At 45.8% G+C, this 13,230-nt stretch overlaps 1 protein-coding gene across 1 annotated transcript in view; it reads left to right on the forward strand.

Annotated features, from left to right (window-relative positions):
* Positions 1-13,230, forward strand: part of LOC114647645 (L-gulonolactone oxidase-like) — a 232,601-nt gene that overhangs the window by 169,170 nt on the left and 50,201 nt on the right. The gene's annotated exons all lie outside the window — the stretch shown is intronic.

Below are 13,230 nucleotides of genomic sequence, written 5' to 3' on the forward strand. Positions count from 1 at the left end.
CAAGACTGAGACTCCTCCTATCAGGCATGGCTGCCCTTATATGGTTGGTGATGGAAGGGGCGGGGCATCTCAGAACAAAGGGGGTGTGGTCAGGAAAATATTTGGGATGCGCCATCTGTTGGAATGACAAATGCATTGCATATGTCTCTGTCATATGCCATTTGGTATGAGACTTGCTAAAGCTGGGTCATTGTTTCCGAGATGCCATCTGTTGGAGTGTCAGAGACCTGGCAACTGGACGAACATTCAGATACCCAGACACGCAGACTCTTATTGTTTTATTAAGGGGGTGGGGGGGGGGGGGGTGAAGAGAGATGTCTTCTTGTTTGGGACTTGAAAGTGTTTGTGTAAATAAGGATCTAGAATGTAAAAACTGGTATTGGCTGGAAGTTGGTCATTGAAGGGATGTCGATAATCAATACAATGATAACCCTGATAATGAACTCTGAACACAAAGGCACCGTGTCCTGGGGGATTATCATTAGAGTCTAACGTGGATGGTACAGATAGAGTAAGGAGCCATTGACACTACAGTTGTGTTGTAAACAGTTCTTTTGAAAGCTGTAATGTGTTTTAGTAGCTAAGTTGAGGTCAGTCACCCGTTGCTTACATGTCAGCCCTAAGTGTGTGGCTGCCATCCTAACCCTAACTGTAACCGTAACCGAAGCCCACTTTTACTGTTGAGCCTGACCCGAGGCATGATCAATCGCTGGTGTTTTTCATGTCAGCCTGAAGCGTGCGACCGATTTCTTTTCCGTCATGGTGCGTGCATCATCTAATCAGCCACTGTTTGCAATTAGAAGGAACGGCGGGCTGTGCAGCGTGCTTGACAGAAGTGTGAATGTCCAGGAATTTCTGATGAGCCGATGAATGACGCTGCATTCAGCACTGCCGCATCCTCACTAGCTGTGAGAAGGAGTCAAAATCTAATTTCAGGGACATCCTGGACCAGACATAGAAATTATGGCTCACGTTACGCGTATCAAAGCACAAACTGTCGATTGAGACCAAGATCAAGCTTCGGTGGCCAGGGGGTCACAAATCTTTACGTGACAGAGACAGACAGCTCTTACCGTTTTACATATACAATGTAATCACCCAAAGGGTATGAGGAGTCCACAAAAACTGATGGGGGAGCCCGGTGGGGGGGGGGGGGGTCCCTCCTGTTTAATTGCCATAAAAAATAAAAACATTCGCTTGCACAAAAGTAAAAGAGCAGTTGGGTCAATCCAACCTCCAACAATGAAAAATAACCAATTGAAGCTCTGGATCAGTCAGGAGCTCCGCCCTCTCACAAGTTTGGGTCTGAAATGCGACGCCTCCCTCTGGGCACACCACACCCCCTTACTGGAAGGGGGCGGGGCTGTCTTCTGGGCTGTGTGGGCAGGTCAGATACTCTCACTACGGTTAGTGACGGCACCTCCTCTCAGTTCGGGGTGGCATTGCTGACCTCTATTAAGCCCTGACGGTGCTCCTCAGGCACCCATGCATGACAGTAGATTTATTTTTCACTTAGTGGAGAATGTAACTGAAGAAATTTCATTAACGTGCAGAGTAAGATATAACTGGCAGTCCATCCTTTTTCCAAACCCGCTTTATCCAAGGCAGGGTGGAGGAGAAGCTGCAGCCTATCCCAGGAAGCACGGAGCACAAGGCAGGAACAACACCTGGACGGGCCGACAGTCCATGATGAAAAATCCCAACCTTCTACTGCTACAAACAAATTTCCCCCTGAGATAATAAAGTCTACCTAAACTGAAATGCCCACCTCAGGCCTATGGAACCCCCCTTTGCTGCCATTACCTAAACGTTTCTTTTCATTATATGGCTGACTCCATCGTTCTTTCTGAATCCTTTGAAAAGATGGCCAGGGCCAGCCAGTTTTACATCTTTACGAAGCGCCAAATGATGAATATCCCTGTCAAAGCTTTTAATGCATGGCGTCAGTCCGTCTCTCTTTGCTTTTCTTTGTTTTTCTTTTCTTTTTCTTTGCTCTCAGATTCCCAGTAATTTTTTTTTTCTTATAATTGGCTTTCAATTTAAAAATGACATGCAAATAAAACGCAAGCCCCGTAGCTAACCTGACACCATCTGCAAATGTGAATATTCAACATAAAGCAGCCCATCTTTTAATAAAATAATCTGAATGTAGCAAGAGCGGAGAGAAAAAAGAAATGTAAAGAACCGAAAGGTGTAAGACCCCCCCACCCCAATACTGGAGTTCCTGACATTAGCAGGACTGAATACCTGCAGCACCCTGCCCGGATTGGTTCCTGCCTGTGCCCTGTGTTGGCTGGGATTGGCTCCAGCAGACCCCCGTGACCCTGTGTTCAGATTCAGCAGGTTGGATAATGGATGGATGGAATACCTGCAGGCCCTTTGGAATCCTGGCCAAGACTGGTGACCCCTCAGTGCTGCTCAGCATCATCATCTCGTTCCATGATCTGACGGTTAAGCATCAGAGACCTTCAACATACTCAGTGAGGTAAGGCAATGGACACTGGAACCATGGAGAGGCCATGGAGAGCATCAGCTTCTGTAGCAGATCAGACAGGGGACCCTCTTCATATGCCAGTCAGCCACAACATTCAAAGCACTGCCAAGTGAAGTGAACCACATTGAACATTGAACCCATGGACCCCTTTTGAAGAAAAAACTGATGGGGGAGCCAGGGGGGGGGGGGTCCCTCCTGTTTAATTGCCATAAAAAATAAAAACATTCGCTTGCACAAAAGCAAAAGAGCATTTGGGTCAATCCAACCTCCAACAATGAAAAACAACCAATTGAAGCTCTGGATCACACAGGAGCTCCGCCCTCTCTCAAGTTTGGGTCTGAAATGAGACGCCTCCCTCTGGGCACACCACACCCCCTGACTGGAAGGGGCGGGGCTCTCTTCTGGGCTGGGCTGTTCTGGGTTAGCAGACCCCCGTGACCCTGTGTTCGGATTCAGCGGGTTGGAAAATGGATGGATGGAATTCCTGCAGGCCCTTTGGAATCCTGGCCAAGACTGGCGACCCCTCAGTGCTGCTCAGCATCATCAACTCATTCCATGAACTGACGGTTAAGCATCAGAGACCTTCAACATACTCCGTGAGGTAAGGCAATGGACACTGGAACCATGGAGAGGCCATGGAGAGCATCAGCCTCTGTAGCAGATCAGACAGGACCCTCTTCATATGCCAGTCAGCCACAACATTCAAAGCACTGCCAAGTAAAGTGAACCACATTGAACATTGAACCCATGGACCCCTTATGAAGAAAAAAAAGAACATGCAATAAAATAAAAGCAGGCATGTGAAAGACCCTCCCTGACCAGTCAGGTCAGGTTTGGGAGCAGCAGGCACTGGTACAGCACGGACTACGAAACAGCTCAAGATCCCTGTTGGCAAACCTCCAGGCAGACACTCCGTCCTGTCCCATCCCTCGGAAATGACCCTATATCTGTTGCAGTCAGGTGTTACGTGGGCGTCCCCTTGGCCTGGTCCGGCCACTCGGGTCCCCAACAAAGAGGGTCACCCTCGGGTAATCGCGCCACATGGCCGTAGTGCCGTAACTGACGCTCCCTCACAAAACAGGTCATGTGCCTTATTCGGGACTCCATGAGCAACACAAAGTCAAACCAGTGGGACCCAAGGATTCTCCGAAGAGACACAGGAGTCCAGTTTTCATCTCAGGTCACTGGATAGCATCCATGTCTAGCAAACAGGAAGCACCAGGACTTTCCCCTTTCCAGCGACCTCATGACCCCCCATTCCATCTTCTGACTTAATAGGAAGTCACATGAATGTCACTGCTGAGGTAAGTAAACCTCTCAACGGTACCCAAGGAGAGACACAGTACCAAAGGAGTCCAGTCTTCATCTCAGGCCACTGGATAGCGTCCATGACTCACAACCATATAGCAAGACAGGAAGCACCAGGACCCTAAAGACTTGGACCTTCGTCCTTTTGCATAGATATTGGGAGCACCACACACCCCTTTCCAGTGACCCCAATCCATCTACTGACTTCATAGGAAGAGTCACCAGAGTCACATGAATGTCACTGCTGAGGTAAGTAAACCTCTCAATGACGAGGTTGCCACTCTCTCCGCAGACAGACACACTGCTGATGGCCATGCCCAGGAGGTCATTAAAGGCCTGGATGTTGGTTTTTATCCGGACACTCACAAGCCCAGACACTCAGACTCCTCATTCAGTCTCTCGAGACCACCGATTAGAGCCTCCATTGACACTGCGAAGATCACAGCATCGTCAGAACAGTCGAGATCAGTGAGTCTCTCTTCACCAACAGATGCCCCCCAGCCGCTGGGACCCCATGACTCTGCCCACCACTCAGTCCATGCAAGCATTGTAAATTGGAGGAGTGAAACAGACCGCTGACAGACCTCAGAATCAACTGGGAAGAACGCAGAGGGTCTACACAGCACTTACAATACCAGTGTACAGGCCAGTAACTTGGTGGGGGGGGGGGGGGAATCCCACAAAGTCTCAGGATGTCCCCACAGGGCAGCTCGATCAACTGAGTCAAACGCTTTACGAAAATTGACAAAGGCTGCAAAGAAACTCTGGCGCTACTCGCGTTTGCGCTCCATGAGAACCCTCAGTGCTGGGATGTGGTCAACGGTGAGCATAAAATGTAAAACAACTCAGCAAACAATAAACACTTAAAAATCAAAAAACGCCGATGTCCACACCACACTCCAGTGTAGCAGAGGCAGTTGGCAATGGATGGGCGAGTGAAAAAGCCTGTGAACTGTAAGCAATGTAAAGTTTGTCCTACCAGTTTCCTGATGCGGTGTGGTGATCGGCAGCGCTCCCTCTGATGACAATGTCTCCGGTCCGTACAAACGCACACAAATGGGTGGGCACAAGACACACCACACATCTGCAGAAGAACATTAACTCATTGAGGGCTGAATATTTTTTACAAAAAAACATAGTTTTCTGAAAAGCAATAGTTTAACATAGAAATCAACATTAAACGTCTGTTGCTGCATGCTGTGGCTGCCAGGCTGTCTTTGTGTGGCTGGGGCAGCAGCAGTGGTCACTGTCGCAGTTTATTGCAATCTGGTTTCTACCTCTTATCATTGTTAAGTGGCAGTCCTCCCAGGTGAACAAGTGCCGTAGGCGTGTCAGCTACTTGAACCTGCTCAGCACCACGATTAGCTGGGGACCAGTCAGCTGAAGCTGGAACCTCACATTCATTTTCGATCGCTTGTATCAAAATCAGTCTGACAAGTCATAGTCCAGTTCAGAGAGAATAGGCGAAACGTTGTCCACGGAGTATTTTGCTTTACACGTCCGTTTTGATCTCTTGCCTGGTGTCAGGGCCATTTTTGCCGTTGTTTGTGTCTGGCTACTCACGGGGGCGCAGGAAATCTCGGTCAAAACCAATGAAGCTAAGTTTCCTTCTAGCAACGAGAGTCCAACTAAAGCATAACAGTTGGTTTTGTCACCATTTACAGTTGATTCTCATCGTCAACTCCTCCTTTTGACAAAAGTCGACATCAGACCTGAAAGAGTTAATCCAAGATCATCCAAATGGGCGCGAACAGCAAAGGAAAAGACAGGCGGAATGTCGCAACGGAATGTTTCCCTTTTTAGGAGGCCCTCTGGCTCATTCTTCATCCCAGCAGCCCCTGCCCCCTCCAGAACTGTCCAATAACATTACACTGCCGGGGCTGCTGGGATATGTAGTACCTTATTATGAGGGGACGTATTTTATCCAACAGTCATATTTTTAAATGACGTATTGAACAGCGGTCATTTTAGGTGCGTTCAGTTAAAGCTAAGTAACTGCAGGTAGTTGTCAACTTACGAGCGCATTCAGTTCTGACAGAGCAGTCGTAAGCCGAGCTGGACGTAAGGTGGACCAGCATTTGTATTCAAACCTGACCGTCTGTCTAGTACTGGGTAACAAGTCCCTTTAGTCATCTTGTTTGTTTCATATCCTCTTCTATCTCAGTTATTAGCACATTGTGTAGATTTATCATTTTGTTTCATTATTACCGTTGTTCGTGTAGATGCCGAACCTTCAACAGCTTCACGATTCCTTTCTTTGTCTGTGTTATGTTATGTCATCGGTGTGCACCTCGCCCCGTGAGAGGATGAATTGAACTGGCAGAGTCTGAGCACTCGTGGGTTTCTTATTTTAATATTTCAGCCTGTTAATAATAAACACTAACAGATTAAGGAGTTCAGTGTGGTTTCGTTACCCAATCGTGGCGATTCACACGTACCGGCACATCAACGCAGAAGCTTTGGAGATTCAAAGACAAGAGAGCAGCAGTACAGCGCGTGCAGTGAACTCGGGTTACAATGAGATAACTTTAGAACATTAGAACACTCGAGATGAGGACAGGCCATTCAGTCCTGTCCACTTATTAACATCAAGTCGAGTTTTGAAAGTCCCTAAAGTCCTCCTGTCCACCACACTACTTGGTCACTTATTCCAAGTGTCTGTCGTCCTTTGTGTAAAGTAAACTTTCTAATGTTTGTGCGAAATTTCCCCTTCGCACAAGGGGAACTCCTGTCCCCGTTGTCTTGATGAACTCATTTTAAAGTCACCGTCTTGATCCACTGGACTAATTCTCTTCATCATTTTAAAACACTTCTCTCAGGTCTCCTCTTCATCTCTGGAAAGGCTCAGCTCTTTTAATCTTTCCTCATAATTCATTCCCTGTAGCCCCCCGTAATCAGCCTTGTTGCTCTTCTCTGGACCTTTTCTAGTGCTGCTATGTCCTTATGGAGACCCAAACTGCACCCAGGACTCCAGATGAGGCCTCACCAGTGTGTTATAAAGGTTGAGCAGAACCTCCTGTGACTTGTACTCCACACATCAAGGCGTTATATAACCTGACAGTCTGTTAGCCTTCTTAATGGCTTCTGAACATTGTTGGGAAGTCGATAGCTTAGAGTCCACCATGACTCCTAAATCCTTCTCATAAGGTGGACTCTCGATTTTTCAGACCACCCATTGTGTATTCAAACCTCACATTTTTACTTCCTATGTGTAATTCTTTACATTTACTGACATTAAATTTCATCTGCCACAAATCTGCCCAAGCCTGTCTGCTGTCCAAGTCCTTCTGTGATGATATAACAGACTCCAAATTATCTGCTAATCCACCTATCTTGGTATCATCTGCAAACTTAACCAGCTTGTTACTTACATTCCTATATAAATCATTTATATATATTAAAAATAGCAGCAGCCCCTGCACTGCCCCCTGCTGGCCACCACTCTTAACAATTCTGATGAGGTTCCTCACACCCTCATCACCCTCTGCTTCCTGTGTCTGAGCCAATTCTGCACCCACCTAAAAACATCACCCTGAACTGCCACTTCTTTTAGTTTGCTGCCCAACCTCTCATGTGGCACCTTATCAAATGCTTTCTGAAAGTCCAGATAAATAATATCATAAGCTCCACTTTGATCGTATCCTTTTGTTGCTCCTCATAGAATTCCAGCCTGTTAGTAAAACACGACCTCCCTCTTGTGACCCCATGCTGACTGTCCAGAAACTCCTCTCCTTGCCAGGTGTTGCTCAATCTGATCCTTAATAATTCCTTCCATTAATTTTCCTGTGATGCCCGTTAAGCTTACTGGCCTATAGTGACTTGGATCTGCCCTGTCACCCTTTTTATATAACGGGATGATATTTGTCATTTTCCAGTTCTCTCCAGTGCGCAGTGACTTCCTAAAAATATGTGTAGCCCTAGGCTCATATAATATTCCCCTTAATAGTGTTTACTGGTTGCTTAAAATAACTAAATAATAATTTATATATATATACGTCAGTGTTTCTGTAATGTGATTGAGTGGGCGAGAGGACAGGCGGGTCTCGTACTCGGATAAGAGAATGACTACACGGAGACTTTGGGTTTTATGTGGTTTTCGGAGGCTTTTGAGCTCCGGGTGATGTACACGCGAGAACCTGTTGGACGCAAAGACGGGAAGAAGCAGTCGTCAAAAAAAAAGGCCTTGTGGAGTTGAGCGACACAGGCGAACTAGCTGAGGGCAAAGGGCAACTCCATCATTTTTCCACAGTGTTGAAGTGCTGTGTTTGGACCATGGACACTGATATTCACTCCGCTTATTTGTGAGTGCTGTGACCCTTTATGTTGGCTCGTTAGAATGAATGGGCCTTAATGTTTTTGGTCACCACGTTCCCGAGCATCGACCAGGCCTGCAACGAGGGAGGTTTGTGTTAATATTATTTTTATTTTGGTGGCCACTGGCTTGTGTGTGTGTGTGTGTGTGTGTCTGTGGGCCCCTACAGTTGTTAAGTTAAAGCGAGGTTTTAGTTATTAAGTTTGCTCATGTTATAGATTTGGTTATTGTGTTTTTCTTTAACAGTGGGATATTTTAAGTGCTGGTAAAAGCGAACAGTTAAAAGTTCATTTGTAAGGTTTAAGTACCTGTAGGTATTTGTTGTGAAGGGTACACATACTGCAATTTGCATGAGTTTTCTCATTTCTGTAATCTATGATGTGTGGGAATTTTTTTTTTGTTTTATTTTTTTTTTTTAGATATTTTTTGTTATATCTTGTTATATAACAAAATTTTTGTTATTTTTTGTTATATTTTGTTATATTTTGGGAACATATTTGCATTGTGAATTGCGTTACAAGTTACTAATTTTGAAACAGCTGGCAGCTTATTACTAGGGAGTAGGTATTAGTTAAGCAATTCTAACTTATCCTCTAAAAACACATATTTAAAATTAAAGGGGTTTTCATAAATCATCTTAGGGAAATTAAATTTACGAACTTAGGGTGCTATCCGATGGCTAAAGGGTAAAGAAAGTGCTACACGTGTCAAGGGTTTATATCTGCATTCATTAGCCTTCTTAAGAACTCGAGGATAGTAAATCTTATCTGGTCCTTGTGATTTGTTTGATTTCAGCTTATTTAATCTCAGCAGCACTTCTCTCTTTCCAATTTCCAAATCCCTCTGTGCCTCCTTAGTAGTCCCTGTTACCACTCTGAGGTTATCCACTTGCTCACTTGTGAGCACCTCAGATAAATGTGAGTTTAGCTCATCCGCTATTTCACTGTCTGTATCTTTTAATTCTCCTTTACTATTTCTGATGCACTTGACCTCCTCCTTGACTGTTTGTTTACTACTAAAATACTGAAATACTTAAAGTTGCATTCGCTTTCTTTCTTTCTTCTCTCATACAGCTTGATCACCTTCATTTTTATTTTTAAGACAAATGTAACTGAATGTGGTCCAAACCGCTGCAGGTAATAAACTGAGACCCAGATCAATGAGTCGGAGCAAACGGAGCTGACGTGGGAAAAACTGTCATGCAACGCCATAGCAGTTGTAAATCAAATGGTCGTAAGATGTGCAGGCCGTGAGTCGGTGACTACCTGTACTGTTAGTTAATTCATCACTGTGGGACCCGTGTCCTTGTACAAACTCTATTTATACTTATGCCATTAAAGGGATGCTCCATCCAAAAATTATATTTTTTATATGTTACTTACTCTGTGCAGGTGTAGTGATGGCCAAGCGATGTTTTTAGTCTCACCTTTTGTGGTGAACAGATGTAACAAAGCGTCTGATGGAACAGGACCCAATGGAAACCAACGCCAGACAACTGCAAACCACATCAGAAACATCTCCAAGTGCCACATCAGGGTATCAAGAAGAGAAACAGAATAGATGAGGGTTAGTAACCATTTGTCATTATTGTACAAATGACAAGAGGTGTAATAAGCACAGCTAATCAGCAGCTCTAGTCGGGGTATGCTGGACTCATCTCTCATCATCTTAATCAAGTGACTTTATCGTCAAGCCGTCATTACACCGTATTGCAGCATGCAGTCGCATGAAATAATGTTTCCCACGACCACAGGGCAACATACTGTGACTGGTGGTAGGGAAACAGTTCAGATCAGTGTGAATCCCCTGTAAACGCTAGGTGACACTGTTGCCCCTTTAAACCCAACACACAGACACACAGGAGAAGATTTTTAATTCCTTTCTCTTCCTGTTACAGTGCCTCCAAGCACCACAGCCACAATAAACACAAGTAAATACAATAATAGTTGAAATTCTCTCTCTCTATATCTCGCTATAACTTCGTCCACCTCCACCCGACTCTGGCTCCCCTCCTGGGTCCTTTAAATAGTCCTCAACTTCTTGCTTCTGTTCTTCCTACCACACATGACTTACCAGTACTTCTGGGTCTTTAATCAGCCTGGAAATACTTTGGGTCTTCCGTCCTCATGACTTCCTAGTATTTCAGGGTTATAAGGGAAGCATGACTCCCCTGGTCCTTTAACAGCACCCCCTGGATGCCCTGTGGCAATCCGGGGCACCACTACACTCCAGGGGAGCTGCCATCTAGCATTTTGGGGGAGGCAGTGTCTACAAGTAGCTGTCTTCCCCCGTCCTTCCATTTCAGGAACATCCCCACCGGGCTGAGCCGCCAGCTGTCTCTCTCACACCCTGTATAACTGGTACCAAAGAGAAACAAAAAGGGTACACAGTGGCACCGTAACAAAAAGTCACTGACTAAAAAAATCAGCCAAAACAAAGTTCTCTGTTGTTTTTTGTATTCTCTTGGTTTTCACCTGTGAGCTCATTCACACTCCAGTCTTGGTCACAAGTGAGGCGTCACCCTCCTGGAAGGAGTGGGGCCTGCTCAGGGCATCCTAGACCGGTTTGTGTGCCCTTCTTAGAAGATACCATTGGTGACAGCACCCCCTCCTGCTCCGCAGTGGTATTGCTTAGCTCAGACAAGCCTAGAAGAGGATCCCAGGTGTCATGAACTTGGAGTCCCAAAGCACCAAAAGCATGCTGACTAGAGGGGGATATCGCCATCAAACCCCGGCTAGTAATAAGAGCAAGCACAGAGTCTTTATAAATAAAAAGATTTATGAACACAAAAATGCTCTGTCTCACTAAGACTAAGAGCACAAATGGCTAAAGGGTAAAGAAAGTGCTACACATGTGTCAAGGGTTTATATCTGCACTCGCTAGCCTCCTTAAGAACTCGAGGACAGTTAATATTATCTGGTCCTGGTGATTTGTTTGATTTCAGCTTATTTAATCTCAGTAGCTCTTCTCTCTCTCTACGATTTCCAAATCCCTCAGTACCTCCTTAGTAGTCCCTGTTACCACTCTGAGGTTATCCACTTGCTCACTTGTGAACACCTCAGATAAATGTAAGTTTAGGGCGTCCGCTATTTCACTGTCCATATCTTTTAATTCCCCTTTACTATTTATGAGCAAGGCAATCCCTTGCCTTGCATGGCAATCCCAGGAGAACAAAAACACAATCCAAAGGCAAAGCTGAAACCAGAGAAAGAAGTCAAAAAACCCGTAATCACAGTAAACACAGCAAAACACGAAGAAACTCATCACTGCCGGTCATGTACGAAATGAGCCGCCTGCAGCTGTGGGAGACCCTCTGGATTTACAGGGCGGAGGGCAGTACCTGACAGTGATTGGCAGGTGGTCCCGCCTCTTGGGGGACCACCCACAAAACACTTGGGACAAGGCACAGGCAGCTTAGGTGCATAATCAAAATCAAAGAACAATGAGCACAATCGGCAAAAACCAAAGAATCAAAAATGAACAAAAGAGACGCAAAACATGAGCCTGAACCCCAGCCGGAGAGATGACGTGTAGAAAAAGTGGTGTCGTTTCTACCTGGTGGCACTGAAATGTATGCAGATCCCCTTCCGTGAAAGCCTGCAGTGTGCACTTTAATCCCAATGTCTGAATTGTTTGATTGGTAATTTCAAAGTGTGGAGCAGAGGGGCTAAACCAAGGAGAAGACGTGCCCTCGTCCTAAACATCATGGTGGGCTCCATTCTGCAGGCTGCACTAGGGGATGTCGAGTTCTTGCACTTTGGCTTTTCTGCACTGCTTTTCTGATTCTCTTTTTGGACTTCATGCTCTGTTTTCTGACTTCTTTGGTTGCTATGGACTGCTGAATTGTTTTGGGCAAATCCTTTTGCCTGTGTGCTCCATAGAGCTTCATTGTTATTGAAGACCACCTTTATTATATTAAACTTTTATTTTACAAGGCCCGTCGAGCCGGGGCACTTGACTGGATTTTCCCCCTCTAGTGGGCATTTTTGGCACATGGAAATAAGAATTTCACTCGACTCTGTATACATGACAGTAGAATGAGCTCTTATAATTTCACATACTAAAAGATGGAGCTGTTCTGTAATCCGTTTTAGCAGAAAATATTCAAAAAAGCCTGGAGTCATCATTATACGAACTCCAAATATTGACGTTGTGATGCCCGGGGTGTGTACAGCCCCCCTAACCCTGACACAGACAGGCAGGACGCCTGCCAGGTTTTGCCACACAGCGCACAGTAAAGCGCAGAACGCAGTCCCTTCTTTGGCGCCAGTCCTTCCACCTCCACTCCTCCTCAGACGTTGTCCTCTTCCTCCCAGACTTCTGGCAACTGGCCCCTTTTTTATAGGACACCCGGAAAGTTTCCAGGTGCCCAACAAGCTTCTTGGAAGTGCAGCCAAATAGGGCCCTGAAAACGTCCATGCGCCCCCTGGTGGTGGCCCCAGCAGGGTAGAGTTGACATGAGGCCCCGCTGGAAACCAAAGGAGATGACCTCTGTCTGTTCCTGGAAATACTTCCTCATCCCAGTCCTTCCGTAATCTGGACGTCCCGGCCGGGTAAAGGCCTCAGGCCGTCATTACACTGACAGGTGGAGTCCCACGTGCTCCTGTCATTGCAGCCTGGCAGACTGAAGAAATCTTCTAGAAAAGTTCTTTTAATCAGAAGGGTTCATTTCCATATAAGGAATACAAAGCATTTCAAATGCACCAATCAGCATACAGATAAATGGAGTGGTCCAGAAATACTCCTTTGCATTTAAGTATTACTAGGGGGCTCCACCCCCTGTTCGCTTCGCTCACCCACCCGGTGTTTGGTTTAACGGATATACCATTTAAAGAAATTGTTAGTTTCATTGGAATTGTTACATATGCTTTATTTTCACTTTTGTTTTAAAATATTTGTAAAAACAATACTTTATTTCCGGCCCCGGGTGTGGTTACATCTCTTTCTCGCAGGACGTGTAACGCTGCTCGCGTTGTGAAGGGGGTGTGACTGAACGCACGCTAAGCAGATGCCGTCGGATCATCTGCCTGTTCTACTTGTCTTGCTGCCCGATCATTTCAAAGCCTGTACAGCGGCTGTCCTTTTGCCACTTCGCATCTCTGTCGCTCGCGTTGTG

This window comes from Erpetoichthys calabaricus, chromosome 3, assembly GCF_900747795.2.
Source record: "Erpetoichthys calabaricus chromosome 3, fErpCal1.3, whole genome shotgun sequence".
NCBI lineage: Eukaryota > Metazoa > Chordata > Cladistia > Polypteriformes > Polypteridae > Erpetoichthys > Erpetoichthys calabaricus.